This window comes from Candoia aspera, chromosome 1 (assembly GCF_035149785.1).
Source record: "Candoia aspera isolate rCanAsp1 chromosome 1, rCanAsp1.hap2, whole genome shotgun sequence".
NCBI lineage: Eukaryota > Metazoa > Chordata > Lepidosauria > Squamata > Boidae > Candoia > Candoia aspera.
Window position 1 is genome coordinate 337,582,279 of NC_086153.1, and position 23,943 is coordinate 337,606,221.

General features: G+C 44.4%; 1 protein-coding gene across 2 annotated transcripts in view; it reads right to left on the minus strand.

Moving 5' to 3' along the window:
* MADCAM1 (mucosal vascular addressin cell adhesion molecule 1) overlaps positions 1-20,940 on the minus strand; it is a 34,232-nt gene extending 13,292 nt beyond the window's left edge. For both annotated transcript variants that reach the window (XM_063290892.1, XM_063290893.1), the window contains exons 1-2: positions 20,852-20,940; positions 11,812-11,873 (exon numbers count right to left, since the gene is read on the minus strand). The gene's annotated coding sequence lies outside the window, so the exon portion shown is untranslated. The remainder of the gene's footprint in view (positions 1-11,811; positions 11,874-20,851) is intronic.
* Positions 20,941-23,943: the final 3,003 nt, after the last annotated feature.

The window sequence follows — 23,943 nt, forward strand, 5'->3', positions numbered from 1 at the left end:
CTGAGTAGGAAACAGTGGCCACAAAGTCGTATTTTTTCCTTTGGATGCCAAGTTGATGAATGGATCATCTAGCAACAGAATCCTTTCCTAATGAGAACGGAAACTCTATGTAAACAGTTTGGCCTTGGGCCATGCACATGGAGGGCAGAGGTAGGCCAAAAAAGTTCAGACTCTAGATGGCCCCAGGGAATTTTTCCTCTCCTCCATTTAGAATATGTTCACTTTCCTGTTTTTTGAATTTCTTGGCTGACATAAAAACTACCCCTTTCCCATCTCATTGCTAATCTATAAGGTCAAGAGGGTCCATTAGGGATTTGATTTCCTACATTACTTGGCAACTACTACAGAAAACTTTCCCTTTTAATAGTAAGGTATTTTTCCTAGGAAATGAATCTATTCCCAGTATTTGCTCATTGTTCAACCCCTAAATTTCCAAACTTTAGCCACGATGGAGGCACAATGGAGTAAGATTCCTGGAACACGTAGTAGCAAGCAGGGCCGCAATGGGGATGGGTGGGGAGCGGGGCATGTGCCCCGGGTGCCGCACTGGGGGGGGGGGCGCCAAAATGAGTGCAGAATCCATATTTGCCCTGGGTGACACAGACCCTAGTTGCGAGCCTGGTAGCAAGCAAAAATGTGTTTGGGTGAATAAAGATACAGCAAAGATTTCTATTTAAAGTAGTATTTAATCCGCCCTTGATTGGCCCTAATATCAACATGACTGGAAGATGGGGGAGGAAATAGTTGGGAAGGGGGTTCCTCTTTTGAGTTATTCTTGGGATGGAGGTAAAAAACAGGTATTATGATTTTTTTACAAGAGAAGTCAGGAACTTGGAGTTTTGTAGATGAGGGCGTCTTTTGAGGGAGATGGGTGGTGACGAAATTTGATAAATGAATAAATAAACCTTTAGGGCTGGTGGCACGTTTGGAAGTTTGGAACAAGTTATGAATGCTTTTGCAAAACGGCTGCCCACTGACAAAACAGTTGCCAAGGGGACTTAAAGGGCTCTAACGCACCAATTCCCCAAAATGCCACCCACTAGACCCTTCCTCTGGCAGAGCATTTCCTGCTATCCTTGCTTGCCTTTGCCCATTTCTCAAGAGATGGCACATCCCTGAGCTACAGCTACCCGACATTTGTATTCCTTCCAACTCAATTGGAAAGAAATTACGCAAAGCGGGTCAGGACTCTGTCAGCAGGACAACTCTCCATAAAGAGAGCTAAGCAGCACTAATTCTGAGGTGGGGAGGTCGGCAAAAGAAAGATCAAGTTCAAAACTGGGCCAGACCCAGATGGGGCTGCAGAGAAAATAAAATACAACGGACCCCAATGGGAAAGAATGCTGATGACTGCTCGATTCTAAGCCCTCCCCTTCCTCCCCAGGTCACGTGATCAGGAGGGACACATGTGCAGCCCAGCCCGTGCTTCTCAGTGAATGCCCGCTCACCTTTTATTTTGTTAAAGGGTAAAGGTAAAGGTTTCCCTTGACGTAAAGTCCAGTCGTGTCCGACTCTAGGGGGCGGTGCTCATCTCCGTTTCAAAGCCTTGGAGCCGGCGTTGTCCATAGGACACTTCCGGGTCATGTGGCCAGCATGACTCACGGAACGCCGTTACCTTCCCGCCGAAGCGGTACCTATTGATCTACTCACATTTGCATGTTTTCGAACTGCTTGGTGTGCAGGAGCTGGGACGAGCAACGGGAGCTCACCCCGCCGCGCGGTTTCGAACCGCCGACCTTCCGATCGACAGCTCAGCGGTTTAACCCGCAGCACCACAGAACTCTCTTATGGCAACTGCTCAGAAAGGTGTTGGGCGGCTACATAAATGGGAATAACAAACAAACAAACAAACAAACAAACAAACAGATAGATAAGTAAATAAATAAATGCTCTTTAACGGAATCCGTTAAAGTCTTTCTCTTGCTTGCTCCAATCACCTTTTCCCCACTAGGAAATATAATAGAACGATATTTTCTTGAAAAAAAAATACAGCATTGTTCAGGCAAGTGATCTGTCAGCGTTCCTGATGATCACTTCAAGCAGCGAGCAGGATCTTTGCACCAAAGCAGTTTTTGAATGAAAAGCAGCCAATGAATTAAACTGCTGATTGCCAGCCTCAACACCAATCATCGCCTTTCTCCCATTCTCCATCCTCTGGACACCAACATATACAAAAACAAGCTGACAGGCATGCCGCAGTTTCCAAACTATCAAATATAGGCCTTTTTACTTTCTACTTCACTGTAAAAGCTCTACTAATTCCTCTGTCTGGTGCCGGTTTGGGTTACTTGTCCTCCCCAGAGTGCTCTGAAAAAGCACCACTGACATTTTGGTGGCAAACAACCAATTTGGGGAGCTTTTTTGTTGCCGGGTTTGGTGGTGGGGGAGAGCAATTTTTAGGGCTGGAATGGACCAGAAGCAGAATCCAACCAGTAGAGGACAGCCAACATTTAAATACATAATAAATAGCTCCTGAAAATCACCCATCCAAAGCTGCTACTGATTGGTAATTTTTAGATATTTCACTCATAAGGAGTAATGTATCAGCTATATTTAAATAATTGAATATTCATTAAATCAAATGCAGTCTTCATCTTCACCTTGCTGCCTTCTGGAGTTGCCCGGCCAGCATATTAATTTTCACGGAGCTTGCATTTCTGATGCATTTGATTTAGCTGGGCCTTTGGCTTCAGCTTGCTCTTAGTCCTGGCTCTGACTACTGTGTAAACGTCCTGCTCTGCTCTAATAGGTATTCTGAGGATGGAAATGGACCGGATAGATTGGACACTCAGCATTCCTTTTCATCTAAGTATCTCTGAAGGTATCTCCTGAAGATCCAGACTCATTTCTGATAAAAAATCAGCCATCTGTATGCCATCTTTTTAAGAAGGAAATTACCTATCTATCTATCGGGAAAAGAAGCAAAATTTTTCGCAGCAGCAGCAGCAGCAGGAGTGAGTTAGAGCCTTAGGTGCTACATCAGGCCTGCTGTTATGGGAAAAAAAAAACTGCTAGGAAGACTAGATGCCTGTCAGGCCTTGAGACTCCCAATTAGCCAAATTGGCAGCAGTTCCAGGCTCAAGCCAAAATCCAAAGGGAGAGAGAAAAACATTTCACTTGAGCAAGGTATTTTATAACTTTTAATGAATGGCTTAGGAGGAGGAGGAGGAGAAGAAAAAGATGGCAAGAACACCACAGAATATTTCCTCCAGTTGGAGGTTTTTTCCATTAACACTGGCAAAAATGCTAATTGGAAGATATTTGAGTCATAGGGCTGCGGGGGTTTTTTTTGGAAGGGTTGTCTCACCATCATTTTGCTTTTTTCCCCCACCCCTCCAGCCTGGGTGGGCTTCTGAAGAGGTACTGAGCCTTCAGTCAATAGTGGACAGCATATGGTCAGTCTCATGTTTCATTCCTAGCTTATGGATCCAAAAGGGCCAAGACAGGGATGATGTGGTGGAGGAAAGCCTTCACCTCAACAGGCTACTGCCAGAGTACACAGCACAACAAATTTCATGGCTGGTACATGAACACCCAAGCATGGCAGTTATCAGAAGTAGGCACATAACAGCCAACAGATATGCCCTCTGCTGTTGGATACTGTTTTAATTGGTGTAGTTTGCTGAAGCACTGATGTCTGAGAAAAAATGAATCTGGTGAATGTCTTTTTCCAAATGGTTATCTCTGCAGCATTCTCCTCTCAGCGCAATAATATACACCAGGAGAAGACAACCCAGGGCCCTGCAGCATCCTTTTTTGTACAGCTCTTCAAGCCTTCCCCAAAGTCAGCAACGAAACTTCCCACCACAACGAGGTGGGAAACACATGAGAAATCCAGTACAAAATAGCTTTTATACATTTAAAGAGCAAAGAAAAGCACCTCTCAAAAAAGGGGAAAAAAATGGAATATCCCAGTCTTGCCCAACTGTGCAATGGGACCACACCCGTTTCGCATCACATCTTCCAAAAATGTGAACTGTGTCTCATCTCGGCCTCCAAATGACTGCCTGCTGCACTACCTAGTCGGGTGGGACATTCTTTGACAAACAACCATAATCCACAAAAGATAAAGGTACCCTGTGCCATCGGTCTGGCTGAAGTGTCCAGAACAAACAGGATGATTCAGGGCAAATCCCCCACCGCCTCCTTGCCTGGTGTGAAGATGGCTCACAAACCACTCCTGGAGGACATGTTTGCAGGTGTAGAGGAGTATGGAGATAGCCATGGAGAAAATATGCAGCAGCAGTTACGAAAGCATCAGCTTAGCCCAGAATGACAGGAGGGGATGAGGAAGAAACTCAAGACTGGCCTGCCTTGATTTTCTTCTATATAAGAGAAACAGTCAGACTTTCAAGATTTTGCTCTTCTAGCCTAGATCAACAGAGTAGAGTTCTCATATTTCCTGTGGTTTCTGCTTCCTGATCTGGTCTACCTCAGAGGACTAACAGCCTGCAACTAAGCCAGCCCAAGGATGATGTTAGGTCTGCTCTGGAAGTGGTGGTTTCTCGCATCTCACCTCCAAAGGATGCATGCAGGCAATCGGGCATGAATTGAGGTTAATGGGGGAGGTGGCCTGTAATGTTGTGTTCTGTGTTGGCAAACATGTGGCTCCAATTAATTCTGTCAGTTTCTTGTGGAACTGTCCCCTTTCACCTGGTCTTTGACCTTTTTTCCCACCCCTCAGTCCTTTAGAACATGAGAGACACCAGAAGCCACCGCCACTTCTTAAAATTCTTTAAATGGACTGGTCTACTAGTTGACTGTCTACCTGGAGTAGAAGCCCTGAAATGGATTAGCCTGTCACTGATTAAACACATGCAATTGGAAGTGTAACTGAAAGGACTTGTCTCTTGCACTTCTGTAGCTTGCATGGCAGGGAATTCCCTTCCCTGTATCCTCATTTCTGCTCCTCACATAATGTTCTTAGGATAGTTTATGGCTCCCACATGAATCTCTACAGCTAAACATCTTTCCCGAACTCCACTTCTTACCCAGCATCTGCACAAATCTGGGTGACCACTTGATGGCAGCTGAGATCCAAAAACTCTAACCCTTTGCTCCCACCTAGTGGTCAATAGGTCAACTAGTCACACCATCACTGCAGGGAATAATAACAACTTAAAAAGTATGGTACAACGAGAAAGGGGGAAAAAAATGGCAGTGCAGGAAGTAACCAGAGAGTTGTGTATGCCAACTGGAGGTGGCTTTTCATGTGCTAAATGACATTAGGCATGGTTGGGATTTCAGCCAGTCACATCCTTTAGAATGGTGCATGCTGTGTAGACAGCCAGATTTAGGGCAGTCAGATTTCCTGTTCCAGGATATAAACGGAACATAGATATCATGAGTAATGATGGCGAGCAGGAGGGAGCCCCTATCCAGGGGGGAAAACGCATGCGTAGTGCTGAGGAATTAAGCAGCCATTCAAAGAGACACAGATCAGGCCCGCCTTAGCCTTTGGGGTTTATCTGCCTGGGTTTTTCCCACGCTTCTTCAGTTTGTTAGGATTCTGTTTATGTAGCAGTCATAAACACTAGAGAACTACTCCTCGTCTCAGCGTGTGTCTCACTGTTAGGACAATAGCAAGCAGTAACATGGATGTTGCCTCAGTCCTGAAAATGGTTGCATGCAAAAGTAGCATTACTAGGGATGCATTTATTCAGACTAACATTCTGTTTCAAGGTAATGGAAAGAAGAACCGCACCATGGCAGGGGGGATTTCTCCTGTAAGAGGACCGCAAAGAGCTGCATAGTAATCCCCCCCCCTGCCCCAGCTCCATGACTGAGGTTAGACTTAAAGAAGGATGGGGCAGATGAATCAAATTGCCATCGTATGCGTGCGCACAGATGCGTGACACCAGTAACACGACGTTGGGGTCACAGATCAAGCTAAGTCAGAATGCAGTTTATTTCATAATCCAGAACATTTTATACAACTATTCATATAAATAAAAAAATTTAAACAAAAAATTAACATTTCACTGGAATCAAAGCTGTATAAATAAATGAACATTCAGAAATGAGCAATCACTGGAATGCAGAAACCACAAAAGCTCATTAAATAATGTGGAACTCTTAAAGTATACTTAATCTTATAACTTTAATTTAATTTTGCATTCCTGAAATATGAAATGGTTGATTAACACTAATCTGGAGTTAACTTGCTTAGCCTGGAGGTTTCCATGAGTTGGATTTCGATTCCTATTTCCCGGCTTCCAATACTGATGGAAGATCTTAGTCTGAAGAAGGATGATTCAGACACTAAAAGGAGGAACTTTAAAAAAAAAATATGAAAAGGCCGTATTATAAAACAGGGAGAAAAAAAAAAAAGACAAGACAGAAAAGGTTACTAGCTTGGAGAGCCTTACAACAACAACATCTGCTTCTGAACTATCTCACGGAAAAAGCCAGAAATGTAAAGAGCAGAGAGGGAGAGGTGAGAAGAGGCAGGAGATGGATCATGCTGCCTGGCCTGCAGGTAGCACAGAAACCGCTGCAGAGGCTCAAATGCCTAGGTGGCAGCATCCGAAACGCATTTTCCCACAGCGGTCTGTACCCCAAGTTGTACCCCAAGCACAGCGGTCTGTACCCCAAGCTCTGGATGCACATAGTGAATAAGCTGAGATACATTGCCAGAAGGGGATGCCCTTCATTTTCCTGGCATTGTGTGACTCTCACCTGGGCACAGCTTGGAGTACTCTAGAGAGAGGCTTGTCCCTCCATGGATGCTAAGCAGCAGGGCCACTGGTGTGCTGTGGGATCAGGAGCTCAGAGATGGGTATCAGGAAAGAACATATCAACAACCAGCCCTTCTGGCCTGACTGTTTAATTGTTTAGCGCTGTTTATCAGCACATCCAAACTGCACCATAAGCACTGAACTGAAATGAGTGAGGCAATGTCCGATTTTATCTTCCCTAGCTAACAGTATCAATATTGCTCTTCCTTTACTTGGGATTTGCTAGCACCATTTTCTCTCAGCAAACTCTTGCCACTGTGGGGAAGCGGGTCCACAATCACTATCTACAGTAAAGGAGGTTACCTTAAAGGAATCAGCACAGCTTAAGGTGAAGGACGGCTAGACTAAAAGCACCATGAAATACTCTGGGCAGGGTACAGAATTCCTATCTAGTGGCCTTGTTTGCAGAGCCTGATTGCTGAATTAACCCAGCCACTAACTGTGAGGGATGCTATTGAGACCATGACTCGGCTCTGCTGCAGGCATCTGTGCCTTTTGCCCTCCTGAACTTTCATTTCACAACTACTTGCAAATGAATACTGGTAAAAGCTAAGCTTCTGCCAGGATAAAATAAAGGACTGGTTTGGGTGAGAAGGAAATGACACTGAGTTCAGGAGAGGAGGAATCCGCAAATACCTGGGAAAAAGGGAGCAGGTAGATTTTGATCTGGCGATCCGAGCGTAAAAAAAAAAAGACGATTTTTCCCATACTAAATTGAATGAACCAACCGAGTGTCTCGTTGGCTCAAGATCTTTTGTGGTTAATTAAAAACAATTAAAGGCACAGAATGAAATGAGAGATAAATACCAACATTTACAACATAAGATCATGGCTGGATCCTCACTGGTTCCCTCTGGGCTGAAAAATTGGTGTTTGTACTGCTTCTCCCCTGGGGCTATAGATCTGTGTGGCCACTTTATTTTATTAAGCTGTTCTAAGATGGAACGTTAAAAAAGAATAGCTCCCTTGCACAGGCATAATAGAAGATGCAACTCATTGAAGAAAAAAAATCTGGCAGCAAAAGGAACAAAAGTGGACCAAATTCTTATTCTTGCATTGCTGTTAATTGCCTTTCACTTTCCTCTCTAGCACACTCAAACTCTCATTTTGTTTCCTTCCCACCTTGTAAGGTTTGCAACATTCAGTGAACTAAAGTTGAGGAGAAATATTAATAAATGTTTTCTTTTGTGTAGTTCTTTCCTATCATCAGTGCCATGCAAAACTTCTAGGAAGAATGTTAAGTTGATTACATTTTCCATACCATGTAAGTAGAAAGCGTTATTGGACTCTTTCTGGCCCGGAGATAAAGCTCCATCTAAGAATGTCCTCCTTATTCAGCTTCCAGAACAGCCCTTCCATCATGTCTAGATTTACCAGCACAGCTTGCTAAATTTCCTAAAAGTTCTGGCTTGTTTTTTTCTTCCTTCCTCCCAGATCCCCCTTTTTTGGGTGTGCTGTTTCATACATTTGTACAACTGCAGGAAGGAGCTATATTTTCACCGACCATATGTAAAACTCTTCAGAAGCTATTGAACTGAAGAATGGGGTGAAAATGGTTTAAATAGCAGTTTGTAAAATGAAACCCGTTCAAGATTAAAATGAACATCCCAGAATGCTCAAAAGAGCCCATTCCACACTCAGCCTGGGCATTTTGCACTCAAATTGGAGTGTCCTGAATTTCAAATATTTTGCTTCGAAGGAACAACAACAACAAAAAGGTAACGCCTTCTGAGTAAGGCCATCACCTAGTCACAGAAAGCTAATCTATCCCAAGCTCTATGTAAGGAGAAAGAAGAACGCCTCATCAAAGATGGTGCTTGCTATCTTCAATTTTTCAGAAATAAGTATTTTAAAAGAACTAGAAGCAAGTTTTTGCTTCATCTAATTCATTTGGAAGCTACCTAAACCAGGCCAGACCTAGCTCAGTTTTCCCCGATCTGGCACGCTCCAAGCAACATGGCCACTGCTAAGAATTCTGGGAGGTGAAACCACATTTCTGGAGGATGCCTAAGTTGGAGAAAGCTGGTCTTGCTTGTGTTATCTACTCTGGTAGAAGTGATTCTCCAGGCACCCAGGGAGAGAAGGATTTTTCTCTTCATTTGCTCCTTTTAACTGGAGATGGCAGTAACGAAATTCCCTCCATACGGTGATGTACTGCGGTGACTTGTTAGTCAAGCTATGAATAATGTGGTATTGTTCTTTACCAATTAACTGTGTTGGCTGTGTGGTAATTTCATTGGTTTTGTGGATGTTGTGCAAATCCAGCTGATTGTGATTAAACAAAGCATGGTTCAGTACACTGGGCAAAGCAAACTGTCAAGGCTTAACAGATAGATTTTTGATCTGGCTGAGGAGATTCAGCCACGGACAAATATGTTGTAGCACCAGCCATTTTTGACAGCTTGCTCATCACACCAACCATTGGCACACACTTGTGGTGCGATTATAGCAGCACAATGGCAGTGCTTTCATCTTCCCAACCATCACTGGGCTAAAGTTTCTGGATGGGAAGATGCGCCATGTACTGCAGAGGATTCCCACTTCCTGGGAGCAAGTAGATCCCTTTCCTGTTCATTCTTTGGCCATCAGTTTTGCAGCTTCCATTATAGGATTATGTTAAGAAGGGAAAAGGACACCCAAGAATGAGCTTGGCTCCCATGTCACCAAACAAAATGAAGCAAGTTTAGGAACAGGACTTCTGAGTCAGGCCCAGGGTATCCGTGAAATCCATCACGGAGGAAAGCTCATAATCAGGGCACTTGAGTAACAGCTCTCTCTCCACTGCCCTTGCAGCAGGTTGCCTCTGGATGTGGAGGCCAGTCTGCTTTTGGATAAAAGCTTTCCCTTGCCTGTGTCTTGAACCACCAGCTTTGTTGCATTCCTCCTGACAGCAAGAAAAAGAGAGCTGAGGGTCCTCTCAGGATGCAGGACTTGTGGTCCTTCAGCTGTTACTGGATGCTGGATCCCATCAGTCCAAACTACTGGCTGGAATGGCTGAAGCTGAAAGGAACCCATGGGCCTCTGCCTTGTCTGAATTCAAGTGGAAATGGCAGGGCAGCTTCTGAAAGCACCTCACAAAGGACAAGTTTTTGGGAGAGCACGGAAAGGCCAGCCAGCCAATTAGGGATTATACGGCCCAAAAGTAGCAATGTCGCCTAACACAAAACTGCCTGTTAATTTTCTACTCAGCTTATGCAGAGAAGTTGCTTCATTAATACCTAAGGCCGTAAGAAGAAAAGCAACAACCGACTGGACTGGTGTCTGTGAGGAGTGAAACAAAGGCTGGCGACCTCTCCCACAAACAACACAAAGACGACACAGGCAGGCAACAAGGGGAGGCTGAGCTGCGCAGAACAACACCATTTCCGAGAGGCAGCGCAGACAAAGACCACAGAGAATGTGACACTGAAAATATTTGGCATCAAAATGATAAGAAAAGACCGTTTTTTGGGGGGGGAGGAGAAGAGGGGTCAAGAGAGAGGCTAAGTGCCCCCCACCAAAAACAAAGGAAATACAAGGAGAAAGCCTACATGTTGTCTTTTGTCCCCATACTGGAATTCTTCTAGGCATCTTTAACCGTGAGAAAAGAAGGCTTTTCAAAAACATGAGACCCTAGGGCTGGGGAATTCTGGGAGTTGAAGTCCACACATCTTAAAGTGGCCAAGGTTGAGGAACACCGCTGTAGGGAATCACACAAAAGAAGAATGATGACCTGTTTTTGATTGTCTCAAAGTGCAGGATTTAAATAATGGATTTAAGTTACAGGAAGGGAGATTCTGGCTGCCTGTTAAAGAAAACTTCCCAACCAGAAGAAGCATTCCAGAGGGAAGCCAATGAGAGAGGAGAGAGAGGAGGCAGGCTCCCCTTTGCTGGATGTGTTCAGGCAGCGACTAGATAGCAATCTCTCGGGAATGGTTTAGCAGCAGCTTGGACTCAAAGGTACCTCCAGATTCTAGGAAGGGTCACACAACGGCTCAGTCCAACGATTGATTGAGTCTTTTACTTCCAGAACCAACTTCTGTTGATACTAGTCCAGCTGGATATTATGTAACATTAAAAAAAGTTAACATTTTCAAAAACCAATGAAATCAATTGTCCGGTTTCTCAATTTGGATGCTGTAGGATTTGCTCTTCACTATGACATTTTACATTTTATAAAGTGGTTATCAAAAGCTTTTCCCCCTTTCTTACATACTTTTTTTGGCTTCTGCATTTAGAGATAAGAGCACACACAGGGATATTTCCCTCCACTGCAAAAATGAGAGCTTTTACTTGACTTTTTTGTGGCTTCTGCATCAAGCTGGAAGCTCTCTCAAGTCTATTACTATAGCTGAGCCAGCTATTTGAATGCTGAAAATCAAGTTGCTTTTCTGAGATGAAATGATTTGTGTTAAAGGATTTCTCCATTTTTTAATGTTTGCAATGTTTTCCCCCTTTTTCTTAATACTCTTCAAAATCTAAAATCCGTTTCTCTTAAACTTGCTTTTTTCTTTTAGTTCTCCACTTATTCCTCAGGTGGTCTGGAGTTAATGTTAGGGTTAAGGGTGTGGAGTTTTCTTCTCATTTGCTTCTCCATTATATGATACCTTGGGTTAAAGATCACTAGCTGTATTGGAGCAGGAAATAAAGTGACTTTCCCAGAGGGGGAAAAAAGTAAAAAAGCAAAAACTAATTTCTGTGCCACTGTTCCTCCAAAGGAGCCCAGAGTGTTTTATGAGAACCATTCATACGTGTGTGTGCCTGTGTGCGCACGTGCGCAAGGGTGCTCTACTTCCTACAAGATCTGGTATATGATTGGGGATGGGTTCATATGCCATTCCAGATTTAAAAAAAAAACACCTGTTATTTATAGAACAAGCAAGCTACAACGGCTTCTTCTTTTTAACAGACAGCTAAACCACACAACTCATCTTGGAGAGGAATGATCTACAGCATGTCCTCACTAGCGCTGACTCTAACCCGATGGAACCTAATTGAGCCAAAAACAGTAACCGTGGTAAACCATAATGCAAGGTTGCTACAAACGAACAAGACCTGTAAATCGCTGGGAAAGCCAAAAAAAATATTCCCTTACCTTGATTCCATTAATTAGTCCATTCATTAAGGTGCTGTGCTGGGAAAAGCCTGAGGCAAGACCTGGGGGGAAAAACACACACACACCAATCAGCTTGCTTTCGGGTCAGCTTTTCAGGTAACCTTCCCCAGTCATGCTCTCTCCAGATGTGCTCTAAAAACTGGCTTGGAAAAAAAGGGAGTGGAGGATGGACATACAAATGCCCTTGCAGGTAAGAATCCCCTATCCAGAGTTTCCCTCCGCCCCCTTTATCTGCCCCCTCAAAGTATAGCCTCCAACTGTTGTTTGGCTTGGTTTCAGTCCTTCATGGCTGCCTTCTCTCCCACCCAACTTTATTATGAAAATTAAATGGGAGAACACTGGCTATAGGCATCTATCAAATATATCAGCAAAACAAATGGTTATTAAAAAGAGCTACCAAATGCAGATGTTATCCTTTTCTCTTTGTCCCTCCTTTAACTCCTTCCCTATAATCTTGCCAAAGTCTTGATGAAATCAGAGAGACATCGAAAGGGGTGTTGTCTCTCAACAGTGAAGTGGAAGCTGTCTCCAGGAAACAAAGCCAAGGAATAGCGTCTGGCACCTTCCAAGATGGATAGTTTTCTGACAGTTCAGTTCCTCCATTAAACTGAAGTACCTACTAAAATGGCAGAGGACAGACAGCTCTTTCCTGCAGGCGGCCTAGAGCCTGCCTTTCAGTTAATGGGGCCACCTCAAAGGAAGGTATGAGAAGAGGTGCCAGGCAGGTAATTGGATGGAGCATGAAAGAAAAGATGGCATGAAACAGGAAGGTATTCCATGGATCCTACACATGCAGCAAATGGCAGGGGCATCATTTTGCTCTTGCTTATCTTATTTGCACACCCTTGTTTTGATTTATAGATTTACAGTATATTCTGCTTTTCAACTTTTTGACTGGCTTCATGCATCCCACGAAGCCATAAGCTGTGAGTCTTGACTGATTCAGTGGTACACAAGCAGACTAAATAAAATAAACAAAAATGCCATAAGCAGAACGGTCTTCAATCCTGTGCTCTCAGATTCTTTCCCATGTCTTCAGGATTCTTCTAAACTAGACCAAACCAAGCCGCCTACTGTATGTATCAAGTCCTCTGCTTCAAGGACATTCCTTGGGCCTTGGTAGTGGCAGAGGAAGCAAACGGTAAATCTCTTGACACCTCATATCCACAGAACAATCCAGGAGGAAGCAACATCCTGCCAGTTCCTGCACAGCAACCATCTCAGTGGCAGCCAGAATTTGGTAAGCTGTTCTACCTGTCTGACCACCTGGGACGAACGTGACCCCCAGATCAGTGATAAACCAGTTGGTTTGATTGCAGAAGGTCAGTGGCTTAAAGCTTGGCTCTATATAAATCTGACAGCAGATGATCTGTACCTGTCCAAGACCCTGGAAAAATTCAGAGGTGCTCAACAGCCCAGTGTATGGATCTCTCTTCATTGACTGAACAGCTATGGAAATAAAAGCCACACTGCCAAATTTCAGCAGCTCAAGCTACAGGATACTCTGGGGGCAGCATGCAGCCCATGGATTACTTGATGTATCTCAGGCTAAATTATTCCACTCTGTTCATGAAGCAAATTGTCTTTTGTGTATCACCCGGGGAAAGCTTTGCTTTAAAAGAAAGCCTGGAGATACTTTCAATTTATCCACTGCATTTGGTTCATCACAGACACCACCCTGAACAACAAACTCAGCATGATTGGAAAAGTAAATAGTTGTTCACTTTGGTGAAAAGAAATCCATTCAAGCTATCTATCCTCTGTGATTTGGGGGCTTTCCACAAGCTGCAAGCGTACATTAGTTCCTGTATCTGCAAACAGTTGAGCAGTGACTCCTGGAGATGTATTTGCCAGGTTACCTTGGAGCTTTAAAGCCCACCCAGATTTCCTCTGATTAGGAAGTGCCACAGAGGACCTCTCATGCAATACAAAACAAAGTACTTGGGACCAATAAAGTGGCATTTTAATTTTGGAGAACAATTCCACAAAGAAGTTTACTTTCATGCTGTCCCATTAAGACATTGTAAATTACAGTTGAAAGCCAGTTTGTTGTAGTGGTTAAAGCACCATGATAGAAACCATGGGACTGTGAGTTCTAGTCCTGCCTTAGGCAGGGAGCCAGCTAGGTGACCCTGGGCCAGTCCCTCTCTCTCAGTCCTAGGAAGCTGGCAGTAGCAAACCACTTCTGAAAGATCATGCCATGAAAACTGCAGAGATTAATCCAGGCAGTCACCAGGAGTCAACACTGACTCAAAGGCACCAAAAAGAGAGCCAGTTTGGTGCAGTAGTTAAGGCACCAGGGTAGAAACCAGGAGACCATGAGTTCTAGTCCTGCCTTGGGCACGAAGCTGGATGGGTGACCTTGGGCCAGTCGCAATCTCTCAGCCATAGGAAGAAGCAGGCAATGGCAAACCACTTCTGAAATCTTGCCAAGAAAACTGCAGGGACTTGACCAGGCAGTCACCAGGAGTCAAGCCTGACTCAAAGACACGCCCCTCCACACAAAAAATACAGTCTGTCCATCCAGCTTCTTTTATAACTTCTGTTGACCTGGAACAAAATTACTCCCTGTTAGCATCAGGATGGTAAGCAACCCCAAGGCCAAAGAAAAAAAACCCCTAAGAAAATAACATTGCTGCATGGTACATATATGGGATCACCAATTCCATCTTTATTCTACATAAGCCATTATACATATTTTAATGCACTGCTCACAAACCACAAATAAATATTAAAAACAGAAGTAACAAATGGACAATATTCTAATTTAATGCTTCCGAAAAGAAAACAGTTTGGGGTGATAAGGGGGAGTTTTTTGTTTGGAAGAAGGAGTCCACTGGAGTTGGGCAGCTAATAAATTTACACAAACAATTAAATAAAGCCATGAGCAATGTTTTGTTTTGAAGTTAAAAGGAATCTTCAGCTAGGCTTCCATAATTCTAAGGCTTAGTTCATATAACATACTGAGCTAGATTTACTGAATCAGTCAAAATGGTTGGATTCACACACACCGTAAGCTCTGGTTTACAAGACACAATGGCTGGTATACAAAAATATGCTAAGCTGCCTAGAACTCTAGAGAGCAGAAATGCGTCAATAAATACATAAACAAACAAACAAACAAACCATAACTATGTTATTCCCTTTTGAGATAAACGATCTTCTGCAGAGTGCAGAAAAAGAAAGAAATATTTAGCTCAAGGCATAAAATGAGGAAAAGAAGTATAGCTGCATCAGTTCATATCAACACCATTCACTATCCATCTCCATATTTTTCTATCCTTGCAAACTATTCTTACTTCAGCTATGTCTACTTTACATATTACTTTTTGTTCTTGAAACTTCTCGCCTCTCTTTTTTTTTAGGCTCTCATCAACTACAGTATCTTGAACCAGGACTTTCTTAGTCTTCCTCTCAACCCCCCCCTCCTTCCTTCATACAATAACTTATTTCACCAACTTGTTAGTTGCTCCAATTGCCAAAGCAATGCGAGGCAGTGATTTGTGATTTGATCCTCATTTATTCTATGTGACCAAACTAGCTCACCCAATGACCAGCTGAAGAGCAAAATTCTGATATGCAACATAGAGGTAGTCCTCAAGTTATGACTGCAGTTGGGACTGGGATTTTATTTTTATTTATTTTATTTATCATATTTTTATCACTGCCCATCTCCCTCATACGTGGGACTCTGGGCAGTTCACAAATATGGTAGTAAAGCGCGATGTCATGTGATTGCATTGCTTAGCGACGGCAATCCAGGCAGTCCTGGTTGTTGTAACCCAAGACATGCAAGTCATTAAGTGGGAAGCGGAGGGAGTTCCAGGTAAGGAGTGTGGGGGTGCTGCAAGGGAGTGGGGGAGGCTGTGTGTGAGTTGGGGGAAGGGGGTGCTGTGGTGCGGCGTGAACTCAGGAAGGCTGGGAAAGGAGAGTACAGGGTGTGTGCGCATGTGCGAGCACAGGGAGGGCAGGAAAGTGTGGGGTGCGCGCATGCAAGTGCAGGGAGACTGAGGAAAGAGGGTGCAGGGTCTGTGTAAGCACAGGGAGGGTGTGGGGTGTGTGCGAGTGCAGGGAGGCCGGGGAAGGGGTGTGTGGTGCATGCAAACAAAGAAAGACTGGCGGGGGGTGGGGGGAGAGACTTACCCAAGCAACTTGCTACCTTCCCTACTGGGTTCCCCATTGACTTTGCTTGTGGGAAGCTGGCAGGGAAGATTGCAAATGGTGATCGCATGACCATGGGATGCTGCAACTGGTCGTTAGTGCGAGCTGGTTACCAAGCACCCGATGCTGTAACGGCTGGTACTTTGAGGACCAGTTGTAAGTCCCTCTGTTCAGCACTGTCGTAACTTCGAATGGTCACTGAATGAATGGTGGTAACTCGAGGTCTACCACTATAGTAAAAAACAACTTATATTACGGCCTAGTTCCGGTGCAGGCAGCATTACTTCCCTTAGCAGGGATTGTACTTTTAAATGTTACATTTTCAGCTTAGGACAGCCACAGGGCTAACGATGTGGCCCAAGGGAAAAAGTGACATCTTCAGCACATGTAGGGGTGCCTGCAGTGCACTGGGACTTGGTTCAGTGTAATGTATGAATCCAGCCAGTGCCCTGCATACAAGAGTGAAGCTAGTAGACCCATCAGCCTGACATCTGCCCAATTTCAATCAACAGACTGCTCTACAATAACACTATAAAGGCCAGCTTTTATAACTCCTTAGCTTTCAATACCGTTTTCATGTTCTCGCTTGTACGCTGCATTAGTGAAAGGAGAACAGACGTAGCCAAGAATTGATGAATTTAACTGTTCAGAATATATGATTTTTGTCTTTCAAGCACTTGACAGAGGACTTCCAGACATCAAAAAGAACTTTTACCCAGCTAGCTGAAACTTATCAAGTAGCATCAGACTACTGGAAATGCAAGCAGCTGAAACAAACAAGATTAAAACGATAAAGGCCATCACTGTAACTCAGAAGATCACAGATGCACAGCTTAATGTAAGAGCTGATGTGAACCCTGGAAAGAATCCAGATGCTTAATTCACAAGGTAGCTAAGAGAATGTTTCCCTGTTCTGCACAAAGGCAATCTATATTGAAGCCTAACATGACTACCTTCTGCAAAGGATCGTTACCTTGTCGTGGTGCTGGAGCTTGAGCACCTCAATGATGCCGTGAGCTAAACCGTGAAGGGCCACCCAAGACGGGAAGGTCATGACAGAGAGGTCAGACTAAACGCGATCCCTGGGGAAGGTAATGGCAACCCACCCCAGTATTCTTGCCGTGAAAACTAAATGGATCAGTACAATCAGAGATATGCCGGTATACCATCGGAAGATGAGACCCCCAGGTCGGAAGATGGTCAAAATGCTACTGGGGAGGAACAGAGGATGAGCTCAACTAGCCCCAGACGTGATGACGCAGCTAGCTCAAAGCCGAAAGGACGGCTAGCGGCCGACGGTGCTGGTGGTGAACGGCGAATCCGATGTTCTAAGGATCAACATACCATTGGAACCTGGAATGTAAGATCTATAAGCCAGGGCAAATTGGATGTGGTTATTGGTGAGATGTCAAGATTAAAGATAGACATTTTGGGTGTTGGTGAACTGAAATGGACTGGAATGGGCCACTTCACATCAAATGACCACCAGATCTACTACTGTGGACAAGAGGACCACAGAAGAAATGGAGTAGCCTTCATAATTAATAGTCAAGTGGCTAAAGCAGTGCTTGGATACAATCCAAAAAACGACAGAATGATCTCAATTCAAATTCAGGGCAAGCCATCTAACATCACAGTGATCCAAATATACGCCCCAACCACAGATGCTGAAGAAGCTGAAGTAGAGCAGTTCTATGAGGATCTGCAGCACCTACTGGACAACACGCCTAAAAGAGATGTTATTTTCATCATGGGAGACTGGAATGCTAAGGTCGGCAGTCAAATGACACCTCGAATTACAGGTAAGTATGGCCTGGGAGAACAAAACGAAGCAGGACACAGGCTGATAGGATTTTGCCAAGACAACTCACTCTGCATAACAAACACTCTCTTCCAACAACCTAAGAGACGGCTTTATACATGGACTTCTCCAGATGGACAACACCGAAATCAGATTGACTACATCCTTTGCAGCCAAAGGTGGCGGACATCTATACAGTCAGTAAAAACAAGACCCGGAGCTGACTGTAGTTCCGATCACGTACTTCTTCTTGCACAATTTAGGATCAGACTCAAGAGATTAGGGAAGACCCACAGATCAGCTAGATATGAGCTCACTGATATTCCTAAGGAATATGCAGTGGAGGTGAAGAATCGATTTAAGGGACTGGACTTAGTAGATAGGGTCCCGGAAGAACTCTGGACAGAAGTTCACAACATTGTTCAGGAGGCGGCAACAAAATACATCCCAAAGAAAGAGAAAACCAAGAAGGCAAAATGGCTGTCTGCTGAGACACTAGAAGTAGCCCAAGAAAGAAGGAAAGCAAAAGGCAACAGCGATAGGGGGAGATATGCCCAATTAAATGCAAAATTCCAGAGGTTAGCCAGAAGAGATAAGGAATTATTTTTAAACAAGCAATGCGCGGAAGTGGAAGAAGACAATAGAATAGGAAGGACAAGAGACCTCTTCCAGAAAATTAGAAACATCGGAGGTAAATTCCAGGCAAAAATGGGTATGATCAAAAACAAAGATGGCAAGGACCTAACAGAAGAAGAAGAGATCAAGAAAAGGTGGCAAGAATATACAGAAGACCTGTATAGGAAGGATAACAATATCGGGGATAGCTTTGACGGTGTGGTCAGTGAGCTAGAGCCAGACATCCTGAAGAGTGAGGTTGAGTGGGCCTTAAGAAGCATTGCTAATAACAAGGCAGCAGGAGACGACGGCATCCCAGCTGAACTGTTCAAAATCTTGCAAGATGATGCTGTCAAGGTAATGCATGCTATATGCCAGCAAATTTGGAAAACACAGGAATGGCCATCAGATTGGAAAAAATCAACTTATGTCCCCATACCAAAAAAGGGGAACACTAAAGAATGTTCAAACTATCGAACAGTGGCACTCATTTCACATGCCAGTAAGGTAATGCTCAAGATCCTGCAAGGGAGACTTCAGCAATTTATGGAGCGAGAATTGCCAGATGTACAAGCTGGGTTTAGAAAAGGCAGAGGAACTAGGGACCAAATTGCCAATATCCGCTGGATCATGGAAAAAGCCAGGGAGTTTCAGAAAAACATCTATTTCTGTTTTACTGACTATGTGGACCATAACAAATTGTGGCAAGTTCTTAGCGGTATGGGGATATCAAGTCATCTTGTCTGCCTCCTGAAGAATCTGTATAACGACCAAGTAGCAACAGTAAGAACAGACCACGGAACAACGGACTGGTTTAAGATTGGGAAAGGAGTACAGCAGGGCTGTATACTCTCACCCTACCTATTCAACTTGTACACAGAACACATCATGCGACAAGCTGGCCTTGAGGAATCCAAGGCTGGAGTTAAAATCGCTGGAAGAAACATTAACAATCTCAGATATGCAGATGATACCACTTTGATGGCTGAAAGTGAAGAGGAACTGAGGAGCCTTATGATGGTGAAAGAAGAAAGTGCAAAAGCTGGTTTGCAGCTAAACCTCAAAAAAACCAAGATTATGGCAACCAGCTTGATTGATAACTGGGAAATAGAGGGAGAAAATGTAGAAGCAGTGAAAGACTTTGTATTCCTAGGTGCGAAGATTACTGCAGATGCTGACTGCAGTCAGGAAATCAGAAGACGCTTAATCCTTGGGAGAAGAGCAATGACCAATCTCGATAAAATAGTTAAGAGCAGAGACATCACACTGACAACAAAGGCCCGCATAGTTAAAGCAATGGTGTTCCCCGTAGTGACATATGGCTGCGAGAGCTGGACCATAAGGAAGGCTGAGAGAAGGAAGATCGATGCTTTGGAACTGTGGTGCTGGAGGAAAATCCTGAGAGTGCCTTGGACTGCCAGAAGATCAAACCAGTCCATACTCCAGGAAATAAAGCCAGACTGCTCACTTGAGGGAATGATCGTTGTTGTTCATTCGTCCAGTCGCTTCTGACTCTTCGTGACTTCATGGACCAGCCCACGCCAGAACTTTCTGTCGGTCGTCAACACCCCCAGCTCCCCCAGGGACGAGTCCGTCCCCTCTAGAATATCATCCGTCCACCTTGCCCTTGGTCGGCCCCTCTTCCTTTTGCCCTCCACTCTCCCCAGCATCAGCACCTTCTCCAGGGTGTCCTGTCTTCTCATCATGTGGCCAAAGTATTTCAGTTAGCAGGCTTGGTATGGTAACTTAAATTTTCGTCCCTCATGGAGGGTGGAAAGGAGTGTGGGAACCTATGATTTACCTGGCCTGTAAATCCTCCCCCCCCCCCCGCTCCAGGATTCAGCTCGTCAAAACAAAGACGTTAGAGGGGGGGGGAGGGAATGACTACCTTTTATCTAGTGGGACTATGACTGTCCTCATTGAGGCTCAGCATTTCTAAATTTGAAAGCCCCCAACATCTGTTAACAGATAGCCTTCTACACCCAGGCAAGGGCTGTCCTGCAACCATGACCCCTATTCCTCAATTCACAAAGGCCCCTTTCCATGCTATGTTAAAGTCACGACCAGGAGGCAGTGCTTCACCCCGTTCATCTTTATGGGGACTTGCCAGCCAGATGTTATTTTATGGGTTCAAACCCTCTGCTAGGAATTGAACTCAGGGGCCTTTGCACTTGACATGACTCCAGATGGTTTGGGTTTGATTGAGGGCGTTGGGTGAACCCTGGAAGTGGGCTTCCCGCAACCAGGCTCAAGGTGTCGTGCGAACGCGGCCCCTGCGCGACATCTGCTTGCCCTCTCAGCGAGGGGGGGCGGGCAATGCCGCGGCCTCCTCCGCCGGGTTGCTGCGAGGACAAAGCAACCCACCTGAGGAGAACCACTGCCCCGCCGAGCCCACCTCGCACGGCTGCTGCGAGGAAGGGCCCCTTTTCTCCGTTTCCACACCTTTCTCCTCAGGGCGGACCGGCACCACTGCGCATGCGCGCGCAAGCAGGCAGACAGAACGGAGTCGTTCGGAGGCAGCGCGCGCAAAAGCCCCGCCCCGCCCCGCCCCGCCCCGCCCCGCCCGTGCAAAGCAATGTGGTCTCGCTCAAACTAAGCCCGCCCGTGTTTTCTTTAGCCATTCGGATACCGCCCTCCGCCCTCAGCTCCGCCTACCCGCTCAGGCACCTCTAGCATCCAATCATATGTGACTTATTCCTTCCCTTCCCGCTCACTCGCAGCTCCTCCCATCTATCCATCGCAACCGTTATTCACTTTCTAACCTCCCAGCTAGGCCGCGCCCATCTCACTTTATAAGCCAATCGTCCATCTTCTCGCACTCATGTTCCCGCCCACCTACTCCGTGGCGGCTCTCTCAGCCAATCCTTTATCTTTCTCTCTCCTCCCCATCCACCCACCCTATTGGCTCCTTGGCCCGCCCTCTCCAACCTTCGCTGAGTTCAGATTGACATGCTTCACCCGGGCTTCGAGATCGTAGATCTTTTTTTCCCCTGCACCTGTGATCATCCACCGTGTTTTTTCCTTTTGGGGTCAGCAGCATTGTCGAGAGCACAAAAAAGGAGTAAGAAATAGTAAAACCAAAGACATTAAAAGGAAGAGATGAGAAAAAGAAAACAAAATGTAGATAATCTAATGCTTGCTTCTCAACCTTGGTAACTTTTAAGATGAGTGGACTTCAACTCCCAGAATTCCCCAGCCAGCATGGCTGGGGAATTCTGGGAGTTGAAGTTCGCACATCTTAATCTTGCCAAGGATAAGAAACACCAGAGATCTCCATTCCTTAACCACCTTTGCTTCCAGAACATCCATTCACTGCATCCTACATTGCCTTTCATATATAAACTTACCTTTTTGTTTGAGGATCTCATCCATAGCTCCATCCAGCTATGACTATCTTGGTCTCCACCTTCCTTTCAACCCATTCACTCTTCTGTCATATGTTTATTTTACAGTTTGGTCCCCATTCATGATTAAAGCACCTCAAGATAATTTCTCTTCCACTGGTTACCCACTTTTGCATTCAACTCACATTCATTCATTACTCTTCTGGGGAGTGTGGATTTGCTTGTGGTTGTTGCCCAATTTTTACCACCTTTTGTTCCTTGTCTTTATTATTGTGTTGTTTTATTGTTCTTTGTGTTTTCATTGGTGAAATGCCCAGAATCGCTGGGAGTCAGGCAGTGTAAAAATCAATCAAATCAATCAATCAATCAATCAATCAATCAATCAATTATATAAAGAGCAATGTCACATGACTGCGCTGCTTAGCAACAGCAGTTCCAGCAGTCCCCAGTTACCGTTGTTAGGCAAATCACCGCAGGTCATCAAGCGAGGACCTCACATGACAGCGACTTCCAACTTCCTGCCAGCTTCCCCATTGACTTTGCTTGTGGGAAGCTAGCAGGGAAGGTCGGAAATTGTGATCACATATATATATATATATATATTGAATAGGATCCTTTCTTGTTTTGCCAACCACGGTTTCTTAAGTATCTCATTTGCACTGCCTTCAGCCTGCTTTATGTTTCTCCTGTATGATCCTCCTATAACCAACACTTGTTCAGTGACCGTTCACACTTGCGACTACGCTGAACAAATACTAATTACGACCGGTCCTCAAAGTTCCAGCGGTTGTAGCACCACCACGGTCATGTGATCACAATTTCCGACCTTCCCTGCTGGCTTCCCACAAGCAAAGTCAATGGGGAAGCTGGCAGGAAGTTGGAAGTCGCTGTCATGTGAGGTCCTCACTTGATGACTGGTGATTTGCCTAACAACGGTAATTGGGGACTGCTGGAACTGCTGTTGCTAAGCAGCGCAGTCACGTGACGTTGCTCTTTATGACCGCATCAGTTAGGGATGGAAATTCTGGTCCCAATTACCATTGTTAAGCAAGGACTACCTGTATAGCTAACTCTCACATCAATATCACAAAATGGCCAGAACCATGGTTTATATGCAACCATTTTTGCTTTTAACAAACCTTCATTTCTCACAATAGACCACATCCTATCAGCATTTACACCTCTTAGAATTTCTCCATTTTCCCCATCTTTAGTAAACATTCTACCAGGGTGCACACATTCACCTGAATAATAATAATAATAATAGTAATAATAATAATTTGTGTTCCTTTGCCAAAGCATGGTGCAAATCAGAAAAAAACACTGTAAATACAAAATTCCACCCAAGACAGTTAGTTCACAACTTAATAACCAAACCAGTAAATAAATACTAATACTAAAACAATTTCAACAACCACACCTATTTTCAAAAAAACTCCTTTTGGTATGAATGTATATATTTCTAAAATTCAAATGAAGCAGGCATTAAGCTAAGAACTGTTAAGATAAATCACAGTAGGATGGGAGAGCAAGACCCCACCATAATCCATTAATCAAATAAAATAAAAATAAGGAAAGCTTAGTTTATTTGGCTCTCTAAAAGGTAAAGAAAACAGTCGAGCTAGATGAGGTTCCTTGTCTTAAAGAAGACTACTTTCTCAAGCTTTTTCATTTTTGGCTTCATATTTTTTTTTCATAGCAACTATAACATTTATATCACCAATGATACCTGCTAATGTATAGAAAAGACAGGGAATAACCTTTTCTTAACAAGCATAACCAAAGTTTTCTTCAAGGTTTTTGGTCATTTGTGATCCTTCACTCCACTTTCCTTGTCAAACGCAATAACTTTGGTGTTTGATACATCAGTGTTCAGATCTGCATTTTTCCTTGCATCATACAATTAACCTAACATTGGCTGCAAATTGTGAGAATCGTACTCACGGAATAAATTTGACAAAGTCTTGAGAAGCAGCAAAAAGATTTTATTAACGTTCTTGCAAGGACAGGTGCCCAGCCAAAATAGGCACACCCCTTCACCCAAAGCATGCAGTTTTATTCTCTACCCCCAGCCGGTGAAATCCCTCCTCCTGTTCCCCATTGGATAGGTACTTGGGAGTTCACAGCCTATCCGAGACGCCTTAGATTTTGCAGGAAGTCCCGCCTCTGTTTATATCTCCCATTCCTCAC